Source organism: Triturus cristatus, chromosome 11 (assembly GCF_964204655.1).
Source record: "Triturus cristatus chromosome 11, aTriCri1.1, whole genome shotgun sequence".
In the NCBI taxonomy this organism is placed as follows: domain Eukaryota; kingdom Metazoa; phylum Chordata; class Amphibia; order Caudata; family Salamandridae; genus Triturus; species Triturus cristatus.
The window spans coordinates 1,140,672,613-1,140,688,225 of NC_140594.1; the positions used below are offsets into that span (position 1 = coordinate 1,140,672,613).

General features: G+C 44.9%; 9 non-coding genes across 9 annotated transcripts; all 9 read right to left on the bottom strand.

The window, feature by feature from the left end:
• Positions 1–1,144: 1,144 nt before the first annotated feature.
• Positions 1,145–1,216, bottom strand: TRNAG-CCC (transfer RNA glycine (anticodon CCC)). Its single transcript has one exon. It is a non-coding gene; the product is annotated as a tRNA-Gly (tRNA).
• Positions 1,217–2,741: 1,525 nt separating this feature from the next.
• Positions 2,742–2,813, bottom strand: TRNAG-CCC (transfer RNA glycine (anticodon CCC)). The gene has a single exon. It is a non-coding gene; the product is annotated as a tRNA-Gly (tRNA).
• A 1,527-nt stretch (positions 2,814–4,340) lies between these two features.
• Positions 4,341–4,412, bottom strand: TRNAG-CCC (transfer RNA glycine (anticodon CCC)). Its single transcript has one exon. It is a non-coding gene; the product is annotated as a tRNA-Gly (tRNA).
• A 1,527-nt stretch (positions 4,413–5,939) lies between these two features.
• TRNAG-CCC (transfer RNA glycine (anticodon CCC)) lies at positions 5,940–6,011 on the bottom strand. Its single transcript has one exon. It is a non-coding gene; the product is annotated as a tRNA-Gly (tRNA).
• A 1,514-nt stretch (positions 6,012–7,525) lies between these two features.
• Positions 7,526–7,597, bottom strand: TRNAG-CCC (transfer RNA glycine (anticodon CCC)). Its single transcript has one exon. It is a non-coding gene; the product is annotated as a tRNA-Gly (tRNA).
• Positions 7,598–9,124: 1,527 nt separating this feature from the next.
• Positions 9,125–9,196, bottom strand: TRNAG-CCC (transfer RNA glycine (anticodon CCC)). The gene has a single exon. It is a non-coding gene; the product is annotated as a tRNA-Gly (tRNA).
• Positions 9,197–10,712: 1,516 nt separating this feature from the next.
• TRNAG-CCC (transfer RNA glycine (anticodon CCC)) lies at positions 10,713–10,784 on the bottom strand. Its single transcript has one exon. It is a non-coding gene; the product is annotated as a tRNA-Gly (tRNA).
• A 1,525-nt stretch (positions 10,785–12,309) lies between these two features.
• Positions 12,310–12,381, bottom strand: TRNAG-CCC (transfer RNA glycine (anticodon CCC)). Its single transcript has one exon. It is a non-coding gene; the product is annotated as a tRNA-Gly (tRNA).
• Positions 12,382–15,495: 3,114 nt separating this feature from the next.
• TRNAG-CCC (transfer RNA glycine (anticodon CCC)) lies at positions 15,496–15,567 on the bottom strand. Its single transcript has one exon. It is a non-coding gene; the product is annotated as a tRNA-Gly (tRNA).
• Between the last annotated feature and the right edge of the window lie 46 nt (positions 15,568–15,613).

Below are 15,613 nucleotides of genomic sequence, written 5' to 3' on the forward strand. Positions count from 1 at the left end.
TTGGGTATCTTTACTTTCAAAGTATGGGGTTGATCCTTTGGCGATCACTCTCTTGTATTTCAGCAGAGACAGATAGTTGAGAAGTCTTTTCTCACATAGCTAGCACAAGCCTGCGCTTTTCCTTGCTGGTAGCGTGGAAATGACAGATTGGTCCTCAGAAGAAAAAACAAGAAATATTATAGCAGAGGATGGTTTCGATCCATCGACCTCTGGGTTATGGGCCCAGCACGCTTCCGCTGCGCCCCTCTGCTCCCTTGTAAAAGTGTTCTCTTTATGCAGAGGAGGAGCTTTCAGCGAAGTGGCGAGGGATTGGTGGGTCTCGCTCCTCATTTGCCTAAGCATGCTGCAATGTATGCTGGGTGCAGAAAATCTTCATCTTCTCGTCTCACAGTCAGTCATAACTGAAAGTGCAGACCCTCTTGGGAACTAGCAGTTTCAGGCCTTTACCAAGATAGCAGCTCTCTAACCCTCTCCTCTCTCTTTGATCCTAGCGCTAGCATGCTCAGGATTTGATTTTAACTGGGAGCCAGAGATCTACCCGGTGAGGGCGAGGCTTTTGAGCGTTTGGGAGCGTTCGTAACGTGAGGACATTGGACAGGAAATGTTGCCATCTTGAAACATCCAACCTTCCTGCTGTCGTGAGAGGCTCTTTCCATGGACATCTGCCTCTTGGAGTCCTCTCAACTTGCTCTCTGATATAACATTTTGTGAGCTGCAGTTACATCCGATGGCTACAAGGTGGCGCTGCATTCAGGTGAGAGAACAAGTGTGCACAAAATCGTTGGGGACTTTTGCCAGATTCATCGGTGGATCTTGCCTACTTTTATTCACATGCTAGATATTGCCTAGAAATGCTTTTTAATATAGAGATGCTACAGTTAGAATGTCTAGTCGGGGTTCAGCCCTTTCATTGTCTACCGCCCGCAACATATTTATTACCAGCACATGTGAGTGGTGACTCTGCTTTTTGGAAAATAGCATCTAATAGGACAATGAATGTCGCAGATGGGGCGATCGAGATGCCTGCCTAAGTATTTCATTTTTTTTTTAATTTAACGTCTGATTAATCTGTTCATGATATTTCCGTTTTGTGACATGTTGCATTAAAACAAATCCTGCTTGGAGAACATATAAAAATTTGCACTGCATTGGCCGGGAATTGAACCCGGGTCAACTGCTTGGGAAGCAGCTATGCTCACCACTATACCACCAACGCCCTATGATGTGGCTGCTCTCGGTTCTAAAGATTACAACCCCGAGTTCAATGACTATCTTGCACCAGTTTCAATGGTGCATTTGGTTTAGATACCAACATGAAAAGCAGTAGAAAGTTTCTTGTAGAGGGTAAGGAACTGGGGATTGAAACCAAGGCCAAATCTGTGCAGAAGAGAAGAAATGGAAAGCAGTAGTACAAATAGTGGAAATGAACATATTTAGGCAGCATTGGAAGCAAAGCAGCGAAGAGAAAGAGAGTGCCTTCCATTAAATGCCCAGGAGAATGATAACAGCAGAACGAAAAGGCAAGAATGACATTCAAAGCATGCCCAGAAAAACGTGTGACGGTGCAACCAGTCATTTATGCTTATAATTGGGTATCTTTACTTTCAAAGTATGGGGTTGATCCTTTGGCGATCACTCTCTTGTATTTCAGCAGAGACAGATAGTTGAGAAGTCTTTTCTCACATAGCTAGCACAAGCCTGCGCTTTTCCTTGCTGGTAGCGTGGAAATGACAGATTGGTCCTCAGAAGAAAAAACAAGAAATATTATAGCAGAGGATGGTTTCGATCCATTGACCTCTGGGTTATGGGCCCAGCACGCTTCCGCTGCGCCACTCTGCTCCCTTGTAAAAGTGTTCTCTTTATGCAGAGGAGGAGCTTTCAGCGAAGTGGCGAGGGATTGGTGGGTCTCGCTCCTCATTTGCCTAAGCATGCTGCAATGTATGCTGGGTGCAGAAAATCTTCATCTTCTCGTCTCACAGTCAGTCATAACTGAAAGTGCAGACCCTCTTGGGAACTAGCAGTTTCAGGCCTTTACCAAGATAGCAGCTCTCTAACCCTCTCCTCTCTCTTTGATCGTAGCGCTAGCATGCTCAGGATTTGATTTTAACTGGGAGCCAGAGATCTACCCGGTGAGGGCTTGCCCGGTGTGAGGCTTTTGAGCGTTTGGGAGCGCTCGGGACGTGAGGACGTTGGAGAGGAAATGTTGCCATCTTGAAATATCCAACCTTCCTGCTGTCATGAGAGGCTCTTTCCATGGACATCTGCCTCTTGGAGTCCTCTCAACTTGCTCTCTGATATGACATTTTGTGAGCTGCAGTTACATCCGATGGCTACAAGGTGGCGCTGCATTCAGGTGAGAGAACAAGTGTGCACAAAATCGTTGGGGACTTTTGCCAGATTCATCGGTGGATCTTGCCTACTTTTATTCACATGCTAGATATTGCCTAGAAATGCTTTTTAATATAGAGATGCTACAGTTAGAATGTCTAGTCGGGGTTCAGCCCTTTCATTGTCTACCGCCCGCAACATATTTATTACCAGCACGTGAGTGGTGACTCTGCTTTTTGGAAAATAGCATCTAATAGGACAATGAATGTAGCAGATGGGGCGATCGAGATGCCTGCCTAAGTATTTCATTTTTTTTTTAATTTAACGTCTGATTAATCTGTTCATGATATTTCCGTTTTGTGACATGTTGCATTGAAACAAATCCTGCTTGGAGAACATATAAAAATTTGCACTGCATTGGCCGGGAATCGAACCCGGGTCAACTGCTTGGGAAGCAGCTATGCTCACCACTATACCACCAACGCCCTATGATGTGGTTGCTCTCGGTTCTAAAGATTACAACCCCGAGTTCAATGACTATCTTGCACCAGTTTCAATGGTGCATTTGGTTTAGATACCAACATGAAAAGCAGTAGAAAGTTTCTTGTAGAGGGTAAGGAACTGGGGATTGAAACCAAGGCCAAATCTGTGCAGAAGAGAAGAAATGGAAAGCAGTAGTACAAATAGTGGAAATGAACATATTTAGGCAGCATTGGAAGCAAAGCAGCGAAGAGAAAGAGAGTGCCTTCCATGAAATGCCCAGGAGAATGATAAGAGCAGAACGAAAAGGCAAGAATGACATTCAAAGCATGCCCAGAAAAACGTGTGACGGTCCCACCAGTCATTTATGCTTATAATTGGGTATCTTTACTTTCAAAGTATGGGGTTGATCCTTTGGCGATCACTCTCTTGTATTTCAGCAGAGACAGATAGTTGAGAAGTCTTTTCTCACATAGCTAGCACAAGCCTGCGCTTTTCCTTGCTGGTAGCGTGGAAATGACAGATTGGTTCTCAGAAGAAAAAACAAGAAATATTATAGCAGAGGATGGTTTCGATCCATCGACCTCTGGGTTATGGGCCCAGCACGCTTCCGCTGCGCCACTCTGCTCCCTTGTAAAAGTGTTCTCTTTATGCAGAGGAGGAGCTTTCAGCGAAGTGGCGAGGGATTGGTGGGTCTCGCTCCTCATTTGCCTAAGCATGCTGCAATGTATGCTGGGTGCAGAAAATCTTCATCTTCTCGTCTCACAGTCAGTCACAACTGAAAGTGCAGACCCTCTTGGGAACTAGCAGTTTCAGGCCTTTACCAAGATATCAGCTCTCTAACCCTCTCCTCTCTCTTTGATCCTAGCGCTAGCATGCTCAGGATTTGATTTTAACTGGGAGCCAGAGATCTACCCGGTGAGGGCTTGCCCGGTGTGAGGCTTTTGAGCGTTTGGGAGCGTTCGGGACGTGAGGACATTGGACAGGAAATGTTGCCATCTTGAAATATCCAACCTTCCTGCTGTCGTGAGAGGCTCTTTCCATGGACATCTGCCTCTTGGAGTCCTCTCAACTTGCTCTCTGATATAACATTTTGTGAGCTGCAGTTACATCCGATGGCTACAAGGTGGCGCTGCATTCAGGTGAGAGAACAAGTGTGCACAAAATCGTTGGGGACTTTTGCCAGATTCATCGGTGGATCTTGCCTACTTTTATTCACATGCTAGATATTGCCTAGAAATGCTTTTTAATATAGAGATGCTAGAGTTAGAATGTCTGATCGGGGTTCAGCCCTTTCATTGTCTACCGCCCGCAACATATTTATTACCAGCACATGTGAGTGGTGACTCTGCTTTTTGGAAAATAGCATCTAATAGGACAATGAATGTCGCAGATGGGGCGATCGAGATGCCTGCCTAAGTATTTCATTTTTTTTTTAATTTAACGTCTGATTAATCTGTTCATGATATTTCCGTTTTGTGACATGTTGCATTAAAACAAATCCTGCTTGGAGAACATATAAAAATTTGCACTGCATTGGCCGGGAATTGAACCCAGGTCAACTGCTTGGGAAGCAGCTATGCTCACCACTATACCACCAACGCCCTATGATGTGGGTGCTCTCGGTTCTAAAGATTACAACCCCGAGTTCAATGACTATCTTGCACCAGTTTCAATGGTGCATTTGGTTTAGATACCAACATGAAAAGCAGTAGAAAGTTTCTTGTAGAGGGTAAGGAACTGGGGATTGAAACCAAGGCCAAATCTGTGCAGAAGAGAAGAAATGGAAAGCAGTAGTACAAATAGTGGAAATGAACATATTTAGGCAGCATTGGAAGCAAAGCAGCGAAGAGAAAGAGAGTGCCTTCCATTAAATGCCCAGGAGAATGATAAGAGCAGAACGAAAAGGCAAGAATGACATTCAAAGCATGCCCAGAAAAACGTGTGACGGTGCAACCAGTCATTTATGCTTATAATTGGGTATCTTTACTTTCAAAGTATGGGGTTGATCCTTTGGCGATCACTCTCTTGTATTTCAGCAGAGACAGATAGTTGAGAAGTCTTTTCTCACATAGCTAGCACAAGCCTGCGCTTTTCCTTGCTGGTAGCGTGGAAATGACAGATTGGTCCTCAGAAGAAAAAACAAGAAATATTATAGCAGAGGATGGTTTCGATCCATCGACCTCTGGGTTATGGGCCCAGCACGCTTCCGCTGCGCCCCTCTGCTCCCTTGTAAAAGTGTTCTCTTTATGCAGAGGAGGAGCTTTCAGCGAAGTGGCGAGGGATTGGTGGGTCTCGCTCCTCATTTGCCTAAGCATGCTGCAATGTATGCTGGGTGCAGAAAATCTTCATCTTCTCGTCTCACAGTCAGTCATAACTGAAAGTGCAGACCCTCTTGGGAACTAGCAGTTTCAGGCCTTTACCAAGATAGCAGCTCTCTAACCCTCTCCTCTCTCTTTGATCCTAGCGCTAGCATGCTCAGGATTTGATTTTAACTGGGAGCCAGAGATCTACCCGGTGAGGGCTTGCCCGGTGTGAGGCTTTTGAGCGTTTGGGAGCGTTCGGGACGTGAGGACATTGGACAGGAAATGTTGCCATCTTGAAATATCCAACCTTCCTGCTGTCGTGAGAGGCTCTTTCCATGGACATCTGCCTCTTGGAGTCCTCTCAACTTGCTCTCTGATATAACATTTTGTGAGCTGCAGTTACATCCGATGGCTACAAGGTGGCGCTGCATTCAGGTGAGAGAACAAGTGTGCACAAACTCGTTGGGGACTTTTGCCAGATTCATCGGTGGATCTTGCCTACTTTTATTCACATGCTAGATATTGCCTAGAAATGCTTTTTAATATAGAGGTGCTAGAGTTAGAATGTCTGGTCGGGGTTCAGCCCTTTCATTGTCTACCGCCCGCAACATATTTATTACCAGCACATGTGAGTGGTGACTCTGCTTTTTGGAAAATAGCATCTAATAGGACAATTAATGTAGCAGATGGGGCGATCGAGATGCCTGCCTAAGTATTTCATTTTTTTTTTAATTTAACGTCTGATTAATCTGTTCATGATATTTCCGTTTTGTGACATGTTGCATTAAAACAAATCCTGCTTGGAGAACATATAAAAATTTGCACTGCATTGGCCGGGAATCGAACCCGGGTCAACTGCTTGGGAAGCAGCTATGCTCACCACTAAACCACCAACGCCCTATGATGTGGGTGCTCTCGGTTCTAAAGATTACAACCCCGAGTTCAATGACTATCTTGCACCAGTTTCAATGGTGCATTTGGTTTAGATACCAACATGAAAAGCAGTAGAAAGTTTCTTGTAGAGGGTAAGGAACTGGGGATTGAAACCAAGGCCAAATCTGTGCAGAAGAGAAGAAATGGAAAGCAGTAGTACAAATAGTGGAAATGAACATATTTAGGCAGCATTGGAAGCAAAGCAGCGAAGAGAAAGAGAGTGCCTTCCATGAAATGCCCAGGAGAATGATAAGAGCAGAACGAAAAGGCAAGAATGACATTCAAAGCATGCCCAGAAAAATGTGTGACGGTCCCACCAGTCATTTATGCTTATAATTGGGTATCTTTACTTTCAAAGTATGGGGTTGATCCTTTGGCGATCACTCTCTTGTATTTCAGCAGAGACAGATAGTTGAGAAGTCTTTTCTCACATAGCTAGCACAAGCCTGCGCTTTTCCTTGCTGGTAGCGTGGAAATGACAGATTGGTCCTCAGAAGAAAAAACAAGAAATATTATAGCAGAGGATGGTTTCGATCCATCGACCTCTGGGTTATGGGCCCAGCACGCTTCCGCTGCGCCACTCTGCTCCCTTGTAAAAGTGTTCTCTTTATGCAGAGGAGGAGCTTTCAGCGAAGTGGCGAGGGATTGGTGGGTCTCGCTCCTCATTTGCCTAAGCATGCTGCAATGTATGCTGGGTGCAGAAAATCTTCATCTTCTCGTCTCACAGTTAGTCATAACTGAAAGTGCAGACCCTCTTGGGAACTAGCAGTTTCAGGCCTTTACCAAGATAGCAGCTCTCTAACCCTCTCCTCTCTCTTTGATCCTAGCGCTAGCATGCTCAGGATTTGATTTTAACTGGGAGCCAGAGATCTACCCGGTGAGGGCGAGGCTTTTGAGCGTTTGGGAGCGTTCGTAACGTGAGGACATTGGACAGGAAATGTTGCCATCTTGAAACATCCAACCTTCCTGCTGTCGTGAGAGGCTCTTTCCATGGACATCTGCCTCTTGGAGTCCTCTCAACTTGCTCTCTGATATAACATTTTGTGAGCTGCAGTTACATCCGATGGCTACAAGGTGGCGCTGCATTCAGGTGAGAGAACAAGTGTGCACAAAATCGTTGGGGACTTTTGCCAGATTCATCGGTGGATCTTGCCTACTTTTATTCACATGCTAGATATTGCCTAGAAATGCTTTTTAATATAGAGATGCTACAGTTAGAATGTCTAGTCGGGGTTCAGCCCTTTCATTGTCTACCGCCCGCAACATATTTATTACCAGCACGTGAGTGGTGACTCTGCTTTTTGGAAAATAGCATCTAATAGGACAATGAATGTAGCAGATGGGGCGATCGAGATGCCTGCCTAAGTATTTCATTTTTTTTTTAATTTAACGTCTGAATAATCTGTTCATGATATTTCCGTTTTGTGACATGTTGCATTGAAACAAATCCTGCTTGGAGAACATATAAAAATTTGCACTGCATTGGCCGGGAATCGAACCCGGGTCAACTGCTTGGGAAGCAGCTATGCTCACCACTATACCACCAACGCCCTATGATGTGGTTGCTCTCGGTTCTAAAGATTACAACCCCGAGTTCAATGACTATCTTGCACCAGTTTCAATGGTGCATTTGGTTTAGATACCAACATGAAAAGCAGTAGAAAGTTTCTTGTAGAGGGTAAGGAACTGGGGATTGAAACCAAGGCCAAATCTGTGCAGAAGAGAAGAAATGGAAAGCAGTAGTACAAATAGTGGAAATGAACATATTTAGGCAGCATTGGAAGCAAAGCAGCGAAGAGAAAGAGAGTGCCTTCCATGAAATGCCCAGGAGAATGATAAGAGCAGAACGAAAAGGCAAGAATGACATTCAAAGCATGCCCAGAAAAACGTGTGACGGTCCCACCAGTCATTTATGCTTATAATTGGGTATCTTTACTTTCAAAGTATGGGGTTGATCCTTTGGCGATCACTCTCTTGTATTTCAGCAGAGACAGATAGTTGAGAAGTCTTTTCTCACATAGCTAGCACAAGCCTGCGCTTTTCCTTGCTGGTAGCGTGGAAATGACAGATTGGTTCTCAGAAGAAAAAACAAGAAATATTATAGCAGAGGATGGTTTCGATCCATCGACCTCTGGGTTATGGGCCCAGCACGCTTCCGCTGCGCCACTCTGCTCCCTTGTAAAAGTGTTCTCTTTATGCAGAGGAGGAGCTTTCAGCGAAGTGGCGAGGGATTGGTGGGTCTCGCTCCTCATTTGCCTAAGCATGCTGCAATGTATGCTGGGTGCAGAAAATCTTCATCTTCTCGTCTCACAGTCAGTCACAACTGAAAGTGCAGACCCTCTTGGGAACTAGCAGTTTCAGGCCTTTACCAAGATATCAGCTCTCTAACCCTCTCCTCTCTCTTTGATCCTAGCGCTAGCATGCTCAGGATTTGATTTTAACTGGGAGCCAGAGATCTACCCGGTGAGGGCTTGCCCGGTGTGAGGCTTTTGAGCGTTTGGGAGCGTTCGGGACGTGAGGACATTGGACAGGAAATGTTGCCATCTTGAAATATCCAACCTTCCTGCTGTCGTGAGAGGCTCTTTCCATGGACATCTGCCTCTTGGAGTCCTCTCAACTTGCTCTCTGATATAACATTTTGTGAGCTGCAGTTACATCCGATGGCTACAAGGTGGCGCTGCATTCAGGTGAGAGAACAAGTGTGCACAAAATCGTTGGGGACTTTTGCCAGATTCATCGGTGGATCTTGCCTACTTTTATTCACATGCTAGATATTGCCTAGAAATGCTTTTTAATATAGAGATGCTAGAGTTAGAATGTCTGGTCGGGGTTCAGCCCTTTCATTGTCTACCGCCCGCAACATATTTATTACCAGCACATGTGAGTGGTGACTCTGCTTTTTGGAAAATAGCATCTAATAGGACAATGAATGTCGCAGATGGGGCGATCGAGATGCCTGCCTAAGTATTTCATTTTTTTTTTAATTTAACGTCTGATTAATCTGTTCATGATATTTCCGTTTTGTGACATGTTGCATTAAAACAAATCCTGCTTGGAGAACATATAAAAATTTGCACTGCATTGGCCGGGAATTGAACCCAGGTCAACTGCTTGGGAAGCAGCTATGCTCACCACTATACCACCAACGCCCTATGATGTGGGTGCTCTCGGTTCTAAAGATTACAACCCCGAGTTCAATGACTATCTTGCACCAGTTTCAATGGTGCATTTGGTTTAGATACCAACATGAAAAGCAGTAGAAAGTTTCTTGTAGAGGGTAAGGAACTGGGGATTGAAACCAAGGCCAAATCTGTGCAGAAGAGAAGAAATGGAAAGCAGTAGTACAAATAGTGGAAATGAACATATTTAGGCAGCATTGGAAGCAAAGCAGCGAAGAGAAAGAGAGTGCCTTCCATTAAATGCCCAGGAGAATGATAAGAGCAGAACGAAAAGGCAAGAATGACATTCAAAGCATGCCCAGAAAAACGTGTGACGGTGCAACCAGTCATTTATGCTTATAATTGGGTATCTTTACTTTCAAAGTATGGGGTTGATCCTTTGGCGATCACTCTCTTGTATTTCAGCAGAGACAGATAGTTGAGAAGTCTTTTCTCACATAGCTAGCACAAGCCTGCGCTTTTCCTTGCTGGTAGCGTGGAAATGACAGATTGGTCCTCAGAAGAAAAAACAAGAAATATTATAGCAGAGGATGGTTTCGATCCATCGACCTCTGGGTTATGGGCCCAGCACGCTTCCGCTGCGCCCCTCTGCTCCCTTGTAAAAGTGTTCTCTTTATGCAGAGGAGGAGCTTTCAGCGAAGTGGCGAGGGATTGGTGGGTCTCGCTCCTCATTTGCCTAAGCATGCTGCAATGTATGCTGGGTGCAGAAAATCTTCATCTTCTCGTCTCACAGTCAGTCATAACTGAAAGTGCAGACCCTCTTGGGAACTAGCAGTTTCAGGCCTTTACCAAGATAGCAGCTCTCTAACCCTCTCCTCTCTCTTTGATCCTAGCGCTAGCATGCTCAGGATTTGATTTTAACTGGGAGCCAGAGATCTACCCGGTGAGGGCGAGGCTTTTGAGCGTTTGGGAGCGTTCGTAACGTGAGGACATTGGACAGGAAATGTTGCCATCTTGAAACATCCAACCTTCCTGCTGTCGTGAGAGGCTCTTTCCATGGACATCTGCCTCTTGGAGTCCTCTCAACTTGCTCTCTGATATAACATTTTGTGAGCTGCAGTTACATCCGATGGCTACAAGGTGGCGCTGCATTCAGGTGAGAGAACAAGTGTGCACAAAATCGTTGGGGACTTTTGCCAGATTCATCGGTGGATCTTGCCTACTTTTATTCACATGCTAGATATTGCCTAGAAATGCTTTTTAATATAGAGATGCTACAGTTAGAATGTCTAGTCGGGGTTCAGCCCTTTCATTGTCTACCGCCCGCAACATATTTATTACCAGCACATGTGAGTGGTGACTCTGCTTTTTGGAAAATAGCATCTAATAGGACAATGAATGTCGCAGATGGGGCGATCGAGATGCCTGCCTAAGTATTTCATTTTTTTTTTAATTTAACGTCTGATTAATCTGTTCATGATATTTCCGTTTTGTGACATGTTGCATTAAAACAAATCCTGCTTGGAGAACATATAAAAATTTGCACTGCATTGGCCGGGAATTGAACCCGGGTCAACTGCTTGGGAAGCAGCTATGCTCACCACTATACCACCAACGCCCTATGATGTGGCTGCTCTCGGTTCTAAAGATTACAACCCCGAGTTCAATGACTATCTTGCACCAGTTTCAATGGTGCATTTGGTTTAGATACCAACATGAAAAGCAGTAGAAAGTTTCTTGTAGAGGGTAAGGAACTGGGGATTGAAACCAAGGCCAAATCTGTGCAGAAGAGAAGAAATGGAAAGCAGTAGTACAAATAGTGGAAATGAACATATTTAGGCAGCATTGGAAGCAAAGCAGCGAAGAGAAAGAGAGTGCCTTCCATTAAATGCCCAGGAGAATGATAACAGCAGAACGAAAAGGCAAGAATGACATTCAAAGCATGCCCAGAAAAACGTGTGACGGTGCAACCAGTCATTTATGCTTATAATTGGGTATCTTTACTTTCAAAGTATGGGGTTGATCCTTTGGCGATCACTCTCTTGTATTTCAGCAGAGACAGATAGTTGAGAAGTCTTTTCTCACATAGCTAGCACAAGCCTGCGCTTTTCCTTGCTGGTAGCGTGGAAATGACAGATTGGTCCTCAGAAGAAAAAACAAGAAATATTATAGCAGAGGATGGTTTCGATCCATTGACCTCTGGGTTATGGGCCCAGCACGCTTCCGCTGCGCCACTCTGCTCCCTTGTAAAAGTGTTCTCTTTATGCAGAGGAGGAGCTTTCAGCGAAGTGGCGAGGGATTGGTGGGTCTCGCTCCTCATTTGCCTAAGCATGCTGCAATGTATGCTGGGTGCAGAAAATCTTCATCTTCTCGTCTCACAGTCAGTCATAACTGAAAGTGCAGACCCTCTTGGGAACTAGCAGTTTCAGGCCTTTACCAAGATAGCAGCTCTCTAACCCTCTCCTCTCTCTTTGATCGTAGCGCTAGCATGCTCAGGATTTGATTTTAACTGGGAGCCAGAGATCTACCCGGTGAGGGCTTGCCCGGTGTGAGGCTTTTGAGCGTTTGGGAGCGCTCGGGACGTGAGGACGTTGGAGAGGAAATGTTGCCATCTTGAAATATCCAACCTTCCTGCTGTCATGAGAGGCTCTTTCCATGGACATCTGCCTCTTGGAGTCCTCTCAACTTGCTCTCTGATATGACATTTTGTGAGCTGCAGTTACATCCGATGGCTACAAGGTGGCGCTGCATTCAGGTGAGAGAACAAGTGTGCACAAAATCGTTGGGGACTTTTGCCAGATTCATCGGTGGATCTTGCCTACTTTTATTCACATGCTAGATATTGCCTAGAAATGCTTTTTAATATAGAGATGCTACAGTTAGAATGTCTAGTCGGGGTTCAGCCCTTTCATTGTCTACCGCCCGCAACATATTTATTACCAGCACGTGAGTGGTGACTCTGCTTTTTGGAAAATAGCATCTAATAGGACAATGAATGTAGCAGATGGGGCGATCGAGATGCCTGCCTAAGTATTTCATTTTTTTTTTAATTTAACGTCTGATTAATCTGTTCATGATATTTCCGTTTTGTGACATGTTGCATTGAAACAAATCCTGCTTGGAGAACATATAAAAATTTGCACTGCATTGGCCGGGAATCGAACCCGGGTCAACTGCTTGGGAAGCAGCTATGCTCACCACTATACCACCAACGCCCTATGATGTGGTTGCTCTCGGTTCTAAAGATTACAACCCCGAGTTCAATGACTATCTTGCACCAGTTTCAATGGTGCATTTGGTTTAGATACCAACATGAAAAGCAGTAGAAAGTTTCTTGTAGAGGGTAAGGAACTGGGGATTGAAACCAAGGCCAAATCTGTGCAGAAGAGAAGAAATGGAAAGCAGTAGTACAAATAGTGGAAATGAACATATTTAGGCAGCATTGGAAGCAAAGCAGCGAAGAGAAAGAGAGTGCCTTCCATGAAATGCCCAGGAGAATGATAAGAGCAGAACGAAAAGGCAAGAATGACATTCAAAGCATGCCCAGAAAAACGTGTGACGGTCCCACCAGTCATTTATGCTTATAATTGGGTATCTTTACTTTCAAAGTATGGGGTTGATCCTTTGGCGATCACTCTCTTGTATTTCAGCAGAGACAGATAGTTGAGAAGTCTTTTCTCACATAGCTAGCACAAGCCTGCGCTTTTCCTTGCTGGTAGCGTGGAAATGACAGATTGGTTCTCAGAAGAAAAAACAAGAAATATTATAGCAGAGGATGGTTTCGATCCATCGACCTCTGGGTTATGGGCCCAGCACGCTTCCGCTGCGCCACTCTGCTCCCTTGTAAAAGTGTTCTCTTTATGCAGAGGAGGAGCTTTCAGCGAAGTGGCGAGGGATTGGTGGGTCTCGCTCCTCATTTGCCTAAGCATGCTGCAATGTATGCTGGGTGCAGAAAATCTTCATCTTCTCGTCTCACAGTCAGTCACAACTGAAAGTGCAGACCCTCTTGGGAACTAGCAGTTTCAGGCCTTTACCAAGATAGCAGCTCTCTAACCCTCTCCTCTCTCTTTGATCCTAGCGCTAGCATGCTCAGGATTTGATTTTAACTGGGAGCCAGAGATCTACCCGGTGAGGGCTTGCCCGGTGTGAGGCTTTTGAGCGTTTGGGAGCGTTCGGGACGTGAGGACATTGGACAGGAAATGTTGCCATCTTGAAATATCCAACCTTCCTGCTGTCGTGAGAGGCTCTTTCCATGGACATCTGCCTCTTGGAGTCCTCTCAACTTGCTCTCTGATATAACATTTTGTGAGCTGCAGTTACATCCGATGGCTACAAGGTGGCGCTGAATTCAGGTGAGAGAACAAGTGTGCACAAAATCGTTGGGGACTTTTGCCAGATTCATCGGTGGATCTTGCCTACTTTTATTCACATGCTAGATATTGCCTAGAAATGCTTTTTAATATAGAGATGCTAGAGTTAGAATGTCTGGTCGGGGTTCAGCCCTTTCATTGTCTACCGCCCGCAACATATTTATTACCAGCACATGTGAGTGGTGACTCTGCTTTTTGGAAAATAGCATCTAATAGGACAATGAATGTCGCAGATGGGGCGATCGAGATGCCTGCCTAAGTATTTCATTTTTTTTTTAATTTAACGTCTGATTAATCTGTTCATGATATTTCCGTTTTGTGACATGTTGCATTAAAACAAATCCTGCTTGGAGAACATATAAAAATTTGCACTGCATTGGCCGGGAATTGAACCCAGGTCAACTGCTTGGGAAGCAGCTATGCTCACCACTATACCACCAACACCCTATGATGTGGGTGCTCTCGGTTCTAAAGATTACAACCCCGAGTTCAATGACTATCTTGCACCAGTTTCAATGGTGCATTTGGTTTAGATACCAACATGAAAAGCAGTAGAAAGTTTCTTGTAGAGGGTAAGGAACTGGGGATTGAAACCAAGGCCAAATCTGTGCAGAAGAGAAGAAATGGAAAGCAGTAGTACAAATAGTGGAAATGAACATATTTAGGCAGCATTGGAAGCAAAGCAGCGAAGAGAAAGAGAGTGCCTTCCATGAAATGCCCAGGAGAATGATAAGAGCAGAACGAAAAGGCAAGAATGACATTCAAAGCATGCCCAGAAAAACGTGTGACGGTGCAACCAGTCATTTATGCTTATAATTGGGTATCTTTACTTTCAAAGTATGGGGTTGATCCTTTGGCGATCACTCTCTTGTATTTCAGCAGAGACAGATAGTTGAGAAGTCTTTTCTCACATAGCTAGCACAAGCCTGCGCTTTTCCTTGCTGGTAGCGTGGAAATGACAGATTGGTCCTCAGAAGAAAAAACAAGAAATATTATAGCAGAGGATGGTTTCGATCCATCGACCTCTGGGTTATGGGCCCAGCACGCTTCCGCTGCGCCCCTCTGCTCCCTTGTAAAAGTGTTCTCTTTATGCAGAGGAGGAGCTTTCAGCGAAGTGGCGAGGGATTGGTGGGTCTCGCTCCTCATTTGCCTAAGCATGCTGCAATGTATGCTGGGTGCAGAAAATCTTCATCTTCTCGTCTCACAGTTAGTCATAACTGAAAGTGCAGACCCTCTTGGGAACTAGCAGTTTCAGGCCTTTACCAAGATAGCAGCTCTCTAACCCTCTCCTCTCTCTTTGATCCTAGCGCTAGCATGCTCAGGATTTGATTTTAACTGGGAGCCAGAGATCTACCCGGTGAGGGCGAGGCTTTTGAGCGTTTGGGAGCGTTCGGGACGTGAGGACATTGGACAGGAAATGTTGCCATCTTGAAATATCCAACCTTCCTGCTGTCGTGAGAGGCTCTTTCCATGGACATCTGCCTCTTGGAGTCCTCTCAACTTGCTCTCTGATATAACATTTTGTGAGCTGCAGTTACATCCGATGGCTACAAGGTGGCGCTGCATTCAGGTGAGAGAACAAGTGTGCACAAAATCGTTGGGGACTTTTGCCAGATTCATCGGTGGATCTTGCCTACTTTTATTCACATGCTAGATATTGCCTAGAAATGCTTTTTAATATAGAGATGCTACAGTTAGAATGTCTAGTCGGGGTTCAGCCCTTTCATTGTCTACCGCCCGCAACATATTTATTACCAGCACATGTGAGTGGTGACTCTGCTTTTTGGAAAATAGCATCTAATAGGACAATGAATGTAGCAGATGGGGCGATCGAGATGCCTGCCTAAGTATTTCATTTTTTTTTAATTTAACGTCTGATTAATCTGTTCATGATATTTCCGTTTTGTGACATGTTGCATTGAAACAAATCCTGCTTGGAGAACATATAAAAATTTGCACTGCATTGGCCGGGAATCGAACCCGGGTCAACTGCTTGGGAAGCAGCTATGATCACCACTATACCACCAACGCCCTATGATGTGGTTGCTCTTGGTTCTAAAGATTACAACCCCGAGTT